The sequence below is a fragment of the Ovis aries genome, chromosome 13 (assembly GCF_016772045.2).
Source record: "Ovis aries strain OAR_USU_Benz2616 breed Rambouillet chromosome 13, ARS-UI_Ramb_v3.0, whole genome shotgun sequence".
Classification (NCBI taxonomy): Eukaryota; Metazoa; Chordata; class Mammalia; order Artiodactyla; family Bovidae; genus Ovis; species Ovis aries.
This window is the reverse complement of record NC_056066.1, coordinates 38,291,473-38,307,156: the sequence shown is the minus strand read 5'-3', so window position 1 is coordinate 38,307,156 and position 15,684 is coordinate 38,291,473. Positions and strand designations below refer to the sequence as shown.

At 49.8% G+C, this 15,684-nt stretch overlaps 1 protein-coding gene across 7 annotated transcripts in view; it reads right to left on the bottom strand.

The window, feature by feature from the left end:
* The window catches only part of DTD1 (D-aminoacyl-tRNA deacylase 1), a 280,245-nt gene that overhangs the window by 161,447 nt on the left and 103,114 nt on the right, over nt 1-15,684 (bottom strand). The gene's annotated exons all lie outside the window — the stretch shown is intronic.

Genomic DNA, 15,684 nt, shown 5'->3' with positions numbered 1-15,684 from the left:
AGATTCAGAGGTCCAAAGCCATGAGGGGTCAATCACCTCTGAGTCCCCACAGCCTTAACATTCTGGCTTGGAGAAAAACGTACTTTGGAGTAGTTTTGGATCTTTAATCACTGGGACAGCTTTCAAAGACTCATGTCTGGGACTTCCCTGGTGGTCCAATGATTAGGACTCCACGCTTCCATTGCAGGGGTGCTGGTCCAGTCCCTGGTCAGGGAACTAAGATCTCACATGCTGTGCAGTATTGCCAAACAATAAAAATAAATAAATACATAGACGTGAAAGTGTTAGTCACCCAGGCACGTCTGACTCTTTGCAAACCATGGATTGTAGCCTGCCAGGCTCTTCTGTCCATAGGATTCTCCAGGCAAGAGTACTGAAGTGGGTTGCTGTTCCCTTCTCCAGGGGAGACCTTCCCAACCCAGGGTTCGAACCCTGGTGTCTGGCATTGCAGGCGATTCTTTACCATCTGAGCCACTGCTGCTAAGCTGCTAAGTCACTTCAGTCGTGTCCGACTCTGTGCGACCCCATAGACGGCAGCCCACCAGGCTCCCCTGTCCCTGGGATTCTCCAGGCAAGAACACTGGAGTGGGTTGCCATTTCCTTCTCCAATGCACGAAAGTGAAAAGTCAAAGTGAAGTCACTCAGTCGTATCCGACCCTCAGCGACCCCCTGGACTGCAGCCTACCAGGCTTCTCCATCCATGGGATTTTCCAGGCAAGAGTACTGGAGTGGGGTGCCATTGCCTACTCCATCTGAGCCACTAGGGAAGCCGTTTTAAAAAGCTAAAAAACAAAACAGAAGTTCTGTAGGGGTCCCGTGGGGTGGGCTGAGAGGATACAGACAGGGTCCCTACCGTGTCCACTCACAGGACCCCTCCTAACTCCTGCCCTCCGTGAAGAACCTCCTCCATCCAGCCAGCCATCACCCCAAGTGCTGTCAGGCACAGAACTCATACAACACACATCAGCAGAAGGCTGAGCTGACATCAATGTTCTCCTGAAAAACAAAGACTCGGGGCCATGGAGTGAAGAATCAGAGAGCCTCAGATAACAGAGGGAATGTTTTCAGGGTGAAGTTAGCCAGGCACAGTCTGAACATTCTGGCCAGGGTCATTGGAATAAAGGTGTTCCAAAGGGGACAAAGTTATCCTGACAGGAGACACCAGGTTCACTGCTTAAAGACAGGAGCTAGGGCGGGGCTTCCCTGCAGGCTCCCTGAAAAGAAAGTGCCTCAGCTGGCTGGGATTATGGCTTTTAGGGCCAAGGAATGTAGGGAGACTTCAACCAGTTTGATTCCAGGAGCTAAATCAAGCTACCTCCTCCCTTAAAAGCAGACAGTTCACCAAAGAGGACATACAGATGGAATCAAGTTTTGAAAGCACATGATGAAAAGATGCCCCATGTCTTAGCCAACAAGGAAGATGAATAAAAACCACGGTGAGCTACCACTGCAAAACATCAGAATAGCGAAAGTAAAAGAGTGACAACACCAAGTTCTGGCGATGACATGGGGAACCTGGATCACCCACGCGTTGCTGGCAGGAAGGTGAAATGATACATCCAAACTGGGAAACAGTTTGATAGCTTCTTAGAAAACCAAACACAATGATCCACAACCCAATGATCCAGAAAGCGTACTCTCAGGCATTTATCCCAGAGATATGAAAATTTATGTTCGCACAAAACTCTGTGTGTGAATGTTCATAGAAGCTTTATTCATAAGAGCTAAAATTTAGAAATATCCCAGGGGTCCTTCCACAGGTGTGCTAACTGTGGTATATCTCCACCTTGGAACATGCTTACAATAAAAAAGAATAAATTATTGATACACATACCAGTTTGGACAAATCTCCAGAAAATTATACTGAGTGGAAAAAAAAGTCAGTCCCAAAGGTTACATACTGTGCAATTTCATTATAAAAGTGGAGACCAGACTAGTGTTTACCAAGAGTTAAGGATTTGTAGGCGATTGGGGCGGGGGGGGGGGGGGGAAGGGCATAAGGGAGCAATGGGAATTTCTGTAACAGGGAAACACAAGAGATCTTTGTGGTGGTGGAAATGCTCTGTATCATAAGTGGGCTGGTGGGTTCACAAGTCTATACATGTGATAAAATTGCACAGAACTAAATACACACAGAGTTGAGGACAAGAAAATCTAAACCAGAAGGGGTGGGTGGGTTCCACTGGTATCAGTATCCTGATTGTAATATTGGATCATAATTTTGCAAGGTGTTCTCATGGGGGGAAATCAGACAAAGGGCACATGAGCTTTCTCTGCGTTATTTCTTAAAACTGCAGGTGAATCTACAATTACCTCAAATTAACATTTTAATTTTTTTATTGATACAAAAAAGAACAAATGCACATTAAAAAGACTGATTCAAAATCCTGGAAACAAAAAAATATAGCCCCAGGGAGAAGAAAGATAGATAGGACAATCGCGACTGGACAGAGTCAAGGGAATAAGCAAAATTGAACCATCACTTCTTCAGTCACTTGGTCATGTCTGACTCTTTGCGACCCCATGGACTGCAGCATGTCAGGCTTCCCTGTCCTTCACTATCTCCCAGAGTTTGCTCAACTCATGTCCATCGAGTTGGTGATGCCACCCAACCTGTCTGTCATCCACTCAACCCACCACCCACCCAACTCTGTCATCCCCTTCTCCTCCTGCCTCCAATCCCTGAACCAGGAAGACTGCCTGGTCCAGGAGGTGAAGACTCAGGTCTGTGGGAATAGGAAGTCTCGGAGTGAGTGAGGTGGGATGACAAGGGACCACAGGGAATGGAGAGGACATCCTTTCTAAAGAGGCAGCCACTGCTTACTTACCTCCAAGACGTTTTTGCCAAGCGAGAAAGCAGACCCAGTATCACCAGGTTTTCCAGAGTTTTTTTGAATGGTAAAATTTGAATTTTAATAAGAAATCTTCCCATTTTTAAACATTAGCAGCTAATTTGAAAAATTCCAAAATACTATGCAGGTCAAAGGAAATTAACTGTAACTTGTATTCAAGTGGGCTTCCCTTGTGGCTCAGAGGTTAAAGCGTCTGCCTCCAATGCGGGAAACCCGGGTTCGATCCCTGGGTCGGGAAGGTCCCCTGGAGAAGGAAATGGCAATCCACTCCAGTATTGTTGCCTGGAGAATCCCATGGACGGAAAAGCCTGGTAGGTTACAGTCCACGGGGCTGCAAAGAGTCGGACACGACTGAGCAACTTCACCTTCACCTTGTATTCAAGCAACCAGTTTTTGATCCTCCATCTAGTCCACTCCGTCTGCATTCTACTCACCCTCCAGGGCTTAGTGAAGGTTTTGTCTCCTCTTTGACCATTCTCTGAGTCCCAGGTGGAGCTAAATGCCTTTCTCTGTCCTTACCCAACCCACTCCACCTCCTCATCAGTCCCTGTCTTCCAAGTATTCATCCCACTGTGTTGAAATGTCTGCTTGCCTGAGAGCTCTGAGCAGCTGACTATGGCCACAACAATGCCGTGAACCAAACAGGTCAGCTGGGAACAGGCTGGTCTGGGCTGGAGTGGAGGCTCTGCTGACCTTGGCTTGGTTGGCGTCTATGTCTGAGTTAACTGGGGGTCGGCTGGTCTGGGTGAACTGGAGCTGTCACGGTTCTGCTCTGTGCATCTCATCTTCCTCCTGGAATCAGGGGGTGTGCCCTTTCATGACAGTAACAGAGGGCAGGAAGGAAATGTGCCAGGGCACGCTCAGAATTGGCACCTGTCATTTCCACCAAGTTCTATTTGATAATTTTATCAAGGATTGGGAAAACAGATTCTTTCCTCACCTGTTTAGTGAGAGGGGCTGCGAGATCAAATGCCAAGTGGGTGGATTAGACATCGAGCAGGATGAGGAACTGCGGTAGTGATGCAGCCTGCACATGCTCCTGAAGTTCACAGCCCTGACTTACTTGTCTCTAGTCCCTGGAGCCTGTCCTTGGGCCAGATGCACAGTAAGTGCTTAATAGATTTTGCGGGGGGGGGGGGGGGGGGGGGGGGGGGGTTCGGGAGAGAAGAAATGAGCCAATAAGTAACCTTTTATGGCAATGGCACCCCACTCCGTACTCTTGCCTGGAAAATCCCATGGACAGAGGAGCTTGGTGGGCTGCAGTCCCTGGGGTCGCTAAGAGTCGGGCATGACTGAGCGACTTCCCTTTCACTTTTCACTTTCACGCATTGGAGAAGGAAATGGCAACCCACTCCACTGTTCTTGCCTGGAGAATCCCAGGGACAGAGGAGCCTAGTGGGCTGCCGTCTATGGGGTCGCACAGAGTCAGACACGACTAAAGCGACTTAGCAGCAGTAACAGTATGGATGAGGGAACACTTCCAGGGGGATGTGACTTGCCCAGAGTCACCCAGTTCATGGAAGATTCAGAAATAGAATTCATGTCTTCTGTCTCTTTCCACCATCACGAGATGCTTAGAAATGAAATCCCCTTGGCCTGGCACTCACCCCTGTGCACCATGGGTCTTCCGAGGCTGGTATCTGGGGTGGACACCCACAGGCCAGCCCAGAGCCCCTAAACAGCAGGGCCCTGGGATGTGAATTCCCTCAGATTTGGGTCTGGCTGTTCCCTGCTCGCACAGAAGGGGAAGGAGAGACTCTGCTCTGCCAGCAGAAGGGGCACAGGGCATCACGGACTTCCCCGCTCCTTACAAGCTGATCTCCCATCAGGGGGTTGGAGGAGGCTGCTATTTTAGGGCAGTTTCCTGCAGTCGGATGCTTGTGTTTCTAATCACTGTTGCCACTTGCTAGCATTCCCTTTGCTACAGGAGCAGTTTAAGCCACGTGCATTTCCTGTGCACGTTCATACTGTGGAGGCTTCTTAAGGTGGAACATGGAATTTTATTTGCCTGGGAAACTCAAGCCCCTTTCTCCTCTCAAAAGGAACTGGTGGCTGTGGCCTCACCAGCAGTGGGGCTGGGGGATGGGGGAGGCTGAAACATTGGGCAATCCCTGCTGCAAGAGAGGGCAGTCAGCTGGGGTCTCTCACTGCCCCTACCTGACGAATAAGGAGGAGCGACCAGGGCCCCAGCTCTGTGCAACTCCATCTTTCTTGGCTGCAGGTTAAGAAAATCGGGTTCTAGCACCAGGCTGTGTGGCCTTAGAGAAGCTACCAGACTTCCCTGCACCTGAGTCTGTAAAACAAAGGTGGCGACTAGAGGTGTATTTCTGAGAAACAGGCTCAGATCCCCCAGAGGTTCACCTCTGAGCAGCTGGCTGTGGAGGGTGGGAGTGATGGTGGTGGGAGTGGGATGGCAGAACTTTAGGGAAAACCACAAGCCCACTGGTGGGCTGCTTCAAGCCACACCCTGAAAATTCGTATATTGAAATCCTAATCCCTGACCTGATGGCATTTGGAGACAGGAGGTCATCAGGTCATGAGGGTGGGGCCCTCACAGTGGGATTAGAGCCCTTGTTAGAAGAGATGTCAGAGAGGCTGCTCTCTGCCTCTCTCTCTGTCTCTGTCTGCCTGTCTCTCTTTCTCTGTCTGTCTGTCTCTCTCTGCCAGGTTGACGACACAGTAAGATGACAGCTGTCTACAAGCCAGGAAGAGGCCTCTTACCAAAACCTGACCAGGCTGAACCCCATCTCAGTTTCCAGCTTCCAGAACCGTGAGAAATTTCTGCCACTGAAGTCCCCAGCCCACGGTCTTTCACATCCACGGCAGCCCACAGCCTCCAGGAGGACCAGCCATGAGGACTCTCTGACTGAGAAGGTGGGGGTGCAGTGGGGATCCATGCAGCAGCCAGAGCCAACGATGGCCTCGTCTCTCCTGCACTGGGCACTGGCCTGCTTCTGTCAGTTCCTTCCTCCACAAGCTGAAGAAAACTGCACTTCTGGGAACAATATCTGCCTCTTCTCTAGCCATGTTCCATCAGAAGTACCAGTTCCTAAGTTCACCCTGAGTGAGGGCAAGTGCTTTAGAGCTGGGGACAGAGTGATCTATTCCTGTGACCTGCAGCAAACATGGGGTGAACTGCTCAGATCCCCTTCAAGAAAGGACACATGCAGGAGTGAGCAGTGTGGTTGGCTGAGCCAGGACTGTCTTCATGGCCATGTGACCCACTCTGTGGCTCAGCCCATTCTCAGAAGGCCCCACACTTGGCTAAATGCCCTGCTGTCACCAGCTCTAATTTCTTAGTAACTTTGAACCAAGAGGCCACATTTTCATCTAGCCCTGGGCCCTGCTTACAGCCTCCAGCTTTGACTGCTCAGGTCAAGCTGAGTTCACATCCAACCAAGAATGGAGCAACGTTGGGCCTAGACATTTCTCCTCAGATGGTCAGAGGGGTTGGTTCAGACCTTACCAGGTCTGCACCTACTTCCTGGAGAACACAACAGTTCTGCCTTGTGAGATCCACCCCTCTCACCCAGCTGGATCCATATTCATATACTTTTTATTTATTTTTAGTTAAGTATTTTATTTTTTCTTCTTTTAAAACTTTGTTATTTTATATTGGCATACAGTTGATTAGCAATGTTGTGATAGTTTCAGGTGGATAGCAAAGAGACTCAGCCATACATACACATGTATCCATTCTCTCCCAAACTCCCCTCCCATCCAGGCTGCCACATAATATTGAGCAGAGTTCTCTTTGCTATACAGTAGGTCCTTGTTGGCTAACCATTTTAAGTGCAGCAATGTGTACCTATCCATCCCTAACTCTCTAACTACCCTTCCCCTTCCTTTTTACTGGCTGGGTAATATTCGACTGCATATGTGTACCACATCTTCTTTATCCTTTCCTCTGTCCTTGGACATTTAGGTTGCTTCCACGTCCTGGCTATTGTAAACAGTGCTGTAATGAACACTGGGCTGAATGTATCCTTTCAGGCCATGTTTTTCTCTGGATATGTGCCCAGGAGAGGGATTGCAGGCTCATCAGTTCAGTTGCTCAGTCGTGTCTGACTCTTTGTGACCCCATGAACTGCAGCACGCCAGGCCTCCCTGTGCATCACCAACTCCTGGAGTTTACTCAGACTCATGTCCATTGAGTCGATGATGCCATCCAACCATCTCATCCTCTGTCATCCCCTTCTCCTCCTGCCTTCAATCTTTCCCAGCATCAGGGTCTCTTCAAATGAGTCAGCTCTTTGCATCAGGTGGCCAAAGTATTGGAGTTTCAGCTTCAACATCAGTCCTTCCAATGAACACTTGGGACTGATCTTCTTGAGGATGGACTGGTTGGATCTCCTTGTGGCCCAAGGGACTCTCAAGAATCTTCTCCAACACCACAGTTCAAAAGCATCAATTCTTTGGTGTTCAGCTTTCTTTATAGTCCAACTCTCACATCCATACATGACTAATGGAAAAACTATAGCTTTGACTAGACGGACATTTGTTGGCAAAATAATGTTTCTGCTTTTTAATATGCTGTCTAAGTGGGTAACTTTCCTGCCAAGGAGCAAGCATCTTTTAATTTCATGGCTGCAATCACCATCTGCAGTGATCTTGGAGCCCAAAAAAATCAAGTCAGCCACTATTTCCACTGTTTCCCCATCTATTTGCCATAAAGTGATGGGACTGGATGCCATGATCTTAGTTTTCTGAATGTTGAGTTTTAAACCAACTTCTTCACTCTCCTCTTTCACTTTCATCAAGAGGCTCTTTAGTTCTTCTTCACTTTCTGCCATAAGGGTGGTGTCATCTGCATATCTAAGGTTATTGATATTTCTCCCCACAATCTTGATTCCAGCTTGATCAGCTTGCAGGGTCATATGGTAACTCTATTTTTTGTTTCTTAAGGAACCTCCATATTGTTCTCCATAGCGGCTACACCATTTACATTCCCACTAACAGTGTAGGAGGGGTTCCTTCTCTGCACATCCTCTCCAGCATTTATCATTTGTGGATTTTTTGATGATAGCCATTTTGACTGGTGTGAGTCAATATCTCATTGTACTTTTGATTTGATTTTTCTAATAATTAGCAATGTTGAACATCTTTTCACATGCCTTTTGGCTATCTATCTGTATGTCTTCTTTGGAGAAATATCTGTTTAGGTCTACTGCCCATTTTTTTATTGGATCATTTGTTCTGATGCTATTAAGCCTCGTGAACTGTTTGTAAATTTTGGAGACTAATCCCTTGTCGGTCACATAATTTGCTAATATTTTCTCCCAATCTGTGGCACATTCATACACTTTTAAAAGCTTCCACTAATCTCTGTTTTTTTAAAACTGCAGGATTTTCATCTGCAACCTACTGGAACTTTTAGTTTTTCATAATTGATGGGTTTTATTGTAAATTTTTATGAACTCTATTAAACAATTAATCATATGGTCCCATCTACCCCTGTCATTAGAATTTATCTGGTAATTTCACTGCAGATCTGCCTTGGGGACAGCATTGTTCCCCACCTGATGCACTGTATGGCCCTCATGGACCTGGCGACCTCTAGGTCAGCAAGGGCTCTGGCGGCCAGTGTTATATGCTATTCTTTCTCAGGGGTGCAGCAAGATCAGTAAACTATCCCCACTCCCAACGTGAGATCAAAAGATCTCATCAACCAGGTAAACATCTTTGTGAAAAGTTCAGGGTCCTCAGAAAAACTTCCCAACTCACCCTCTGCCAGGCTTAGATCAGGAAAAAAGCACACGAACTCTTACTGGTTTTTTATTATCAGAAATTTCTCTTGGAGACAGAATCGTAGGGGTGGTTGGTGGTAATTTGTGACACTGCAGGTGCTAGTGAGGTTGAAAATGGGCCCTTGGTAACTTAAGATACAGAGAAGGAGCTCCTGGATATCGTGAGGACCTTTGATGAATGGGTATGTGGTGCTGTGCTCAGATGAATGGATACATGTTTAAAACAGGCATCCCTCTTCCTCATGCAAAGAGCTGGATTCCAAAGGAAAGGGTAGTCAGGGGAGAGGGACTGTCCCTGGACTGCCTTCCTAACTTCAAACTCCTCCTCAAAGTCCCCCAGAATCCCACCCCACAACGTGCCTGTGCTTCAGACCCACTTCCAGAGAGACACCCGTGCTTGAAGAGAGTCCTCAGGCTTCCCTGTTAGCTCAGATGGTAAAGAGTCTGCAATGCAGGAGACCCGGGTTCATTCCCTGGGTTGGGAAGGTCCCCTGGAGAAGGGAACAGCTACCCACTCCAGTATTCTTGCCTGGAGGATCCCATGGACAGAGGAGCCTGGTGGGCTACAGTCCATGGGGTCTCAAAGGGTCAGACATAACTGAGCGACTAACACTTTCACTCAGGCTGCACAGGAGTTTTGAGCTCACAGCCTCTACCAGGCTTTGATCCTGTTGTGGAAGCCTCTGAGGACGAAAATAAACTTGCTCAGCTTAAAAGCTAGGGGACTCTTTCATCAAAAAAAATTTTCAGCCACACTCTTTATTGGTGAAAAGTAAGAGAAAAAACGCAGCCCCTCCCCTCACTGGCTAAAATCTTGATTAATATATGTCGTTCCCTGGAAACAAGCATGAACATCTCCAGAAAACATCAACCATTAATAGCATTTAACCTCCTCAGGCTACAAAACAGCCAAAAGAGCCAAAAGCACCTTCCGATTAGTTCTTTAAGGGAAAATCTCTCCTCGGTAGGAAATGGTCCAGGGGTTGCCAGATGGAAATGTGGAAATACCCGCCATCCAACGGTCCAGCAGGCCAAGCAGCCATGCATCCCAGCATCTTCCCCGACTCCTCCCTGGCTGCATCACTGTAGCCCCTCCATGTCCCACCCCCACCAAAAGTCAGGGTCCCCTGCCCACCCGGCTTCACGGGCACCTGCAAACCCCATCCTGGGCTTGGGGAGCCTACAGCTGTTCTTGAGAGGTAACCAAACATCCATTTAATTACACTGCGGGCTGTATAAATATTGTGCTCCACAAAATGGTACGAAGCAGATATTTTTAGGGGGTCACAGATGTTTCATGGGATTATCCGAGTCACAGGTCTGGAAGAATTTTTCCTCCAAAGAAAAGGGGAAAAGCACATCTCCAACATCTGCTGTGGGGACTCTCGAGGGACTTGACTCCTTCCCATAGTCAGTTTCCTTCTGAAAGCCAGCAGGTGAGCTATAAGCAAATGGAGCAGATCCAACACCAGGCTAACCAGACGCCTGACCCCAACATGGGCTGCATCCCCACCCTTGACCTGCCTGGCATCCCGATTCATGATTCACCCTGCAAACACTCCTTGCTAAGCACCTACTGGGTGCCAGATGCCACACCATGGCTGTCACTGCAAATGTGGGCGAGACACTAACACACGCTAAGTGGTGGAAAGGGACTTCTGGTCACAAAGATGCACAAGGTTCACAGCATCCCTGGTGGAAACTGCCCTCAACTGGACACAACTCGAATACCATGGACATTGCTCAGCAGGAATGTGTGTGAATCCCAGCATCCCACAAGCATGCCTGGGGCTCAGACACAGGAGGAGGAAGGAGATGCTTGGGTGAAAAAGCCGTTTACCTGAAATACACAAGCAGGCATCAGCATGATGTCAGAAGTCAGAACAGCGGGCACCCTCGAGGAGGGAGGAACAGAAAGGGCCTGAGGGGGGCTCCTGAGGTACTGACACTTCCTGTTTCTCAAGTCATGTACTGGCTAGAAAAGTTTGTTCCATTTGAGAAAATTTGTGGAGCTGCATACTTACGGTTTGCAGATTTCTCCAGTAAGAGGTGTATTTAAAAATAATAAATAGCGATGTGCTATCCCGTAGTCAGGAAATGGCCAAGGCAAGACCCAGCCCCAGGTGTCCCGGCCTCAGGGTCCAGGCTCTCACCCTTGGGTCCTGCTGCCCCCAAGAATCAGAGCTCCCAGGTGGGGTGCCTAGAAGTCAGCCCCCACTGTGCTCCAATCTCTGGGTCTCTCATGACTGCCTCCCCCATCTTCTCTAGCTGACTGTAGCCACCTGTGGGCTTCCTTCGGTGTCTGCAACCCACTGTGCCTGGGAGTCAGCACCATTGTCCCAGGAGCAGCCCCTTTGCAGCCCCTGTTCTTGGTGTGACATCCTCAAGCTGAGTCCCTGGCATCTCCCTGAACTCCTCTTAGGTTGAGCTCAGAGGGGACCCGCTCAGATGCAAACCCTGCACCACCTGCTGTCCTTCCCAGGCTCACATCCCAACACCCTGACTGGTGGGACCACGACAGGACCCCTCACACTCGAGGGGCAGTAAATCCCCCTCAAGGCTTTTGTTATTCAGTAGTTTAGTCGTGTCTGACTCTTTGCAACACCATGGACTGCAAAATGCCAGTCTTCCCTATCCTTCACCATCTCCTGAAGCTTGCTCAAAGTCGTGTCCCTTGAGGCAGTGATGCCACCCAACCATCTCATCCTCTGCCGTCCCCTTCTCCTCCTGCCCTCCATCTTTCCCAGCATCAGGGTCTTTTCCAATGAGTTGGCTCATCACATCAGGGGGCCAAAGTATTGGAGCTTCAGCATTGGTCCTTCCAGTGAATATTCAGGGTTGATTTTCTTTAAGATTGACTGGTTTCAAGTTACAGGGGTCCATTTCACCTCCTTCACTTGTAAAGCAGTCCATCGTCAGGACCTCCCTAAAGGACACAGGCAACTATGAGAAAAGTTTCAGTTGGGTAGATCAAGTATAACCTTTGACCGTTCAGGAGGGTATTCTTTGGAGAAGAGATCTATGTAAGACCTTACGGAATAAGTTCAAATGCAAGGCAGAAAAGAGCATCTGAGATTGGCAGTCATTCCTGCAGAAACAAGGAGGTGAGAAGTGGCCTATGCCCACTGGGGTGTGTGCCCATCTGGAAGAACACACAGAAGCTGGTAACTGTGGGGGCCTCTGGGTATAAAAACAGGAGAATGGGGCCAGGAGAGGGGTGGAAAACTGAATTTCCTCCATGCTCCTCTGTACTATTTGGATTTTTTTTTTTCTTATGTGTGTGTTTTTCAAAAAAATATTAAGGAGCTCATTTATTCATTCAACAAGCAATTTTGGTATGTACAATGGGTACTGGGCACTAAGAAAATGAGATCAAGTGACAGCAGGGAGGCCCTGACTGATTCCCACCTTTGGGGTGGTGCTGGGGGCTGTGCAGCGGAGCCCTGTAACCTGTCATCCAGGCTGAGGCCTCTGACCGAGGGGGTACCACAAACTGAACATCAAAATAGCGGTGTGGAAGTGAGACCCAGACAGGATAACGCCCACCCACAGCCAGCACACAGGGCTGGAAGAAAAGGGAGGCCACAGAACCTTGGGAAGATGACAGCTGAATGGGGGCAGCCTCCTGGAGGAGTTGAGGGTAGGACTTAGATGATGGGTTTGGGGGCAGGCAAAACTCTGGTCTCCAAGAAGACACTACTCCCCACAGCCCAGAACCATGGCTCTGATGATAGATCACACCCACGAGTACCCAGCCTGTCTCAGCCAGGGCTGCTGCAACAAAGCACCGCAGATGGAGTGTCCTAACAGCAGACACTTATTCCTCCAGTTCTCGAGGCTGGACGGCTGAGGTCAGGGGCCACACAGTCAGGCTCTGCTGAGAACGCTCTTTCTGGTTTGCGGGTGGCACCTTCCTGCTGCATCCTCACATGGTGGAGAGAGACAGCGCATGTGAATCCTGGTGGAATGGGCCTAATCGTTCAGTCCACATGGCATTACCTTACACAGCCAAGGGACTCCACAGGTGTCATTAAGGTTACCGATGGGTTGACATGAAGAGAGAGGATTCTTCTGGGTTACCTGGGTGGTAATCACCCGAATCCTTTCAACCCAGAGGCAGAGATGAAGGCAGAAGGGTTCAGAGAGCACACTGAAGCCTGAGAAGGCCTCCTCGTACTGCCGCAGGCTTTGCAGGGGAGGGGCCTGGTGACCAGAACGGGGCTGGCTTCCAGGAGCTGAGAGAGCTGGCCTGGCTGACAACCAATGAGGGTACGGGGACCTCGGTGCTACCACCATGAGGGATTGAACTGACCCTTTCCCGGGCCCCCAGATGAGAGCCCCATCTGGCCAACACCATCACTTCAGGCCTGTGAGATGGAAGTGGGGAACCCAGTGAGCCCTGCCCCCACTTCTGACCTGCAGACGCTGTGCGAGTGTGAACAGTGCTGTTGGCAGTTGCTGAGTCTGTGGTGAGCTGAGCGTGCGTGTGAGTCCACACAGGGACACTCCACTGAGGCGACCAATGCCCCAGGGAGCTGGGGCCTGAAGGCAGGTACTCATGGGCCTCAGCAAAGCAGGCCCCCTGGAGAAAATGACCACCTAGGCTCGACAGCAGGGGGGCCACCAACACAGCCCAAAGGTCCAGGAGGCAGAGCACAGGGTGGGGCCCTGCCTGCCTGGAAGGCCCAGCGAAGCCCCCATCCCCCCAGCCTGGCAGGAACAGGGCCCAGTGTGACCAAATGACCCAACTCTTCAAGAGAATCCAGAAACTCAATTTTTACATGAAATATTCTCATTCCAATTTTAAAAACACTGTGCTGGCCAACCTTGAGCAGAACAAGCAAATGAGAAGGGTCTTGAGCCAGAGGTGAGCTTCTGGGGTATCCACCAAGTGTGAGAGGTCAGGCAGAAGAGCACCCTAGTGGGGGCCTTTCCAGGAGGCCATGGGGACCCAGTCCTTCCTACCATGCAGGAGAGGAGGGACTCACACTCGCAGAAGACCCCAGCCCCAGTGCCCTGTGGGGGACCCACTCCCAGCCCCTGACAACCAGACATCTTAAGGGCAATGGGCCTTTTTCCAGAGGCCGCCACTGAGGCCAGAACGGGGAGCCCCCAGTCATGGGCTGGTGACTCTGTCTCAAAACTACACTTTCAATTCCGAAATCTGAGTCTGTCCAGCCACTCCACTTGGCCTCCTGGCATCGCGAGACTTTGCTCTTTTGATGGCACAGGGGTTTGCTGTACATTCCCGAGGCCTGGACTCTTTGCCCCTCGCCAGTGAACCAGCCCCCTCCTCACTCAAGGCTTGGCTGTCCTGTCTAGCGCTCACCATGGCAGCCACCCTTCTGGCAGCCCAGCCTTTTGGATCCTGTTCCCTCACCCCTGGTAGCTCGGGTCAGCTTCCCAGCCCCGATTTCCTGAGAAAGTACTCAGCCTGGTTTGAGCCATGTTTCTGCCCCAAGTGATGCTGGGTCAGAGGTCTCTAGCCAATCCATGGGGTGGGCTTCCCTGTGGCCAGATGTCAGTCCAGGCAGGACCCCTCTGTAACCCTTCCCTCCCTCCCTCACACCCCTCCAGACCACCTACCCCTTTTCTAAGCAAACTCATCTCAGGGCCAGTCCCCAGAGGTATGAGCAGGACCATCAGGGGTCAGGCTCAGGCCAGTCGTGTCCCTAACAGCAGCCCCCCAAACACCTGACATTCGTAAAGGCAGCTCAAACAGCAGTGCCTGGACTAGGCACGGTAAGCGCTGGTATCAGTGGTCTCTCATATCATCCAAAGACTGAGATGCCCACCGTGACCCCAGGCAGGGGCGCTGGCAGCAACACCACACCATTTACCTCCTTATCCGCTGAGTGGCCCAGGTGAGCCAGGATGCTCCACGCCCCACTCCCAAACCATCAGCGACTCCTGACCACGGAGCTGAGAGTCAACTCAGCCAAGGGTCTCTTCACTCCCCTCTGAGATGAGATTTTGACAGCAATGAGCTCCTTCTCTGCCTTGTTCCGACATGGAGAACTTCGGAAACCTGCGCAGGCGCCACAGGTCAGTGAGGAAAACAGACACACGATGAGGTCAGAGGATGACTCGTGCCCAGGGGAGGCTTGAGTCTCAAATTCTCTTTATAAAAACTTCATTTTGTGTGAAGCAATTATCCTTCAATTAAAAAAAAACTTCATTTTGAATGGAGGGCAGCAGGCTATTAAGACAGTGCAATTGAGTTTATAGGGCTTCCCTGGTGGCTCAGACGGTAATGAGTCTGCCTGCAGTGCAGGAGACCCAGGTTCGATCCCTGGGTGAGGAAGGTCTCCTGGAGAAGGAAATGGCAACCCACTCTAGTATTCTTGCCTGGAGAATCCCATGGATGGAGGAATCTGGTGGGCTACAATCCATTGAGTTTTCCTGACACATAGTAAACTGCCTATGTGTATGTAAGTACACAATCCAATCTATGAAATACATAATGCCTGTGAGACCGTCACCACCCCGGGACAATCAATGCATCCACCACCCCAAGTTTCCTCCCCACTTCCCACCCATCCCTGTCTCCTGGCAACCACTGACCTTTCTGCCACTACAGTTTACATTCCTACTATGTCACATGAGTAGACCATAGGTACATACTTGGTTTTCTCTGGCCTTGTTCACTCTGCACAGTTCTAACGTTCATCATGTGGTTGTGCCCGCAATGAAAATTCAACCCCATTTATTGCTGAGTAGTATTCCAGGGTAGAACATCCCGCGGTCTGTCAATTGTTGATGGACATTCAGTTTATTTATAGTCTGGGACAATCCCAAATACACTGCCATGAACATTCACATACAAATTTTTATACTTGTGTGTACGCTTTTCTCTTGGGAAAATACCCAGGGAAGGACTAGCTGGATTGTTTGGCAGGCATGTGTTTAAGGATGGCCATTTCCACGAAGCTCCTGGGTGGCTTTTGGAGGGTCCACACTGTATGTATTTAACCTACAAGATAAGATGCACACTGGTCACGAGGAACTAATGACCCACAGGGAGGCCTCATCGGGCTGCAGCTGCTTCGTTCCATGTGTGGAGGGGGTTCCCAGAAGGGAATATC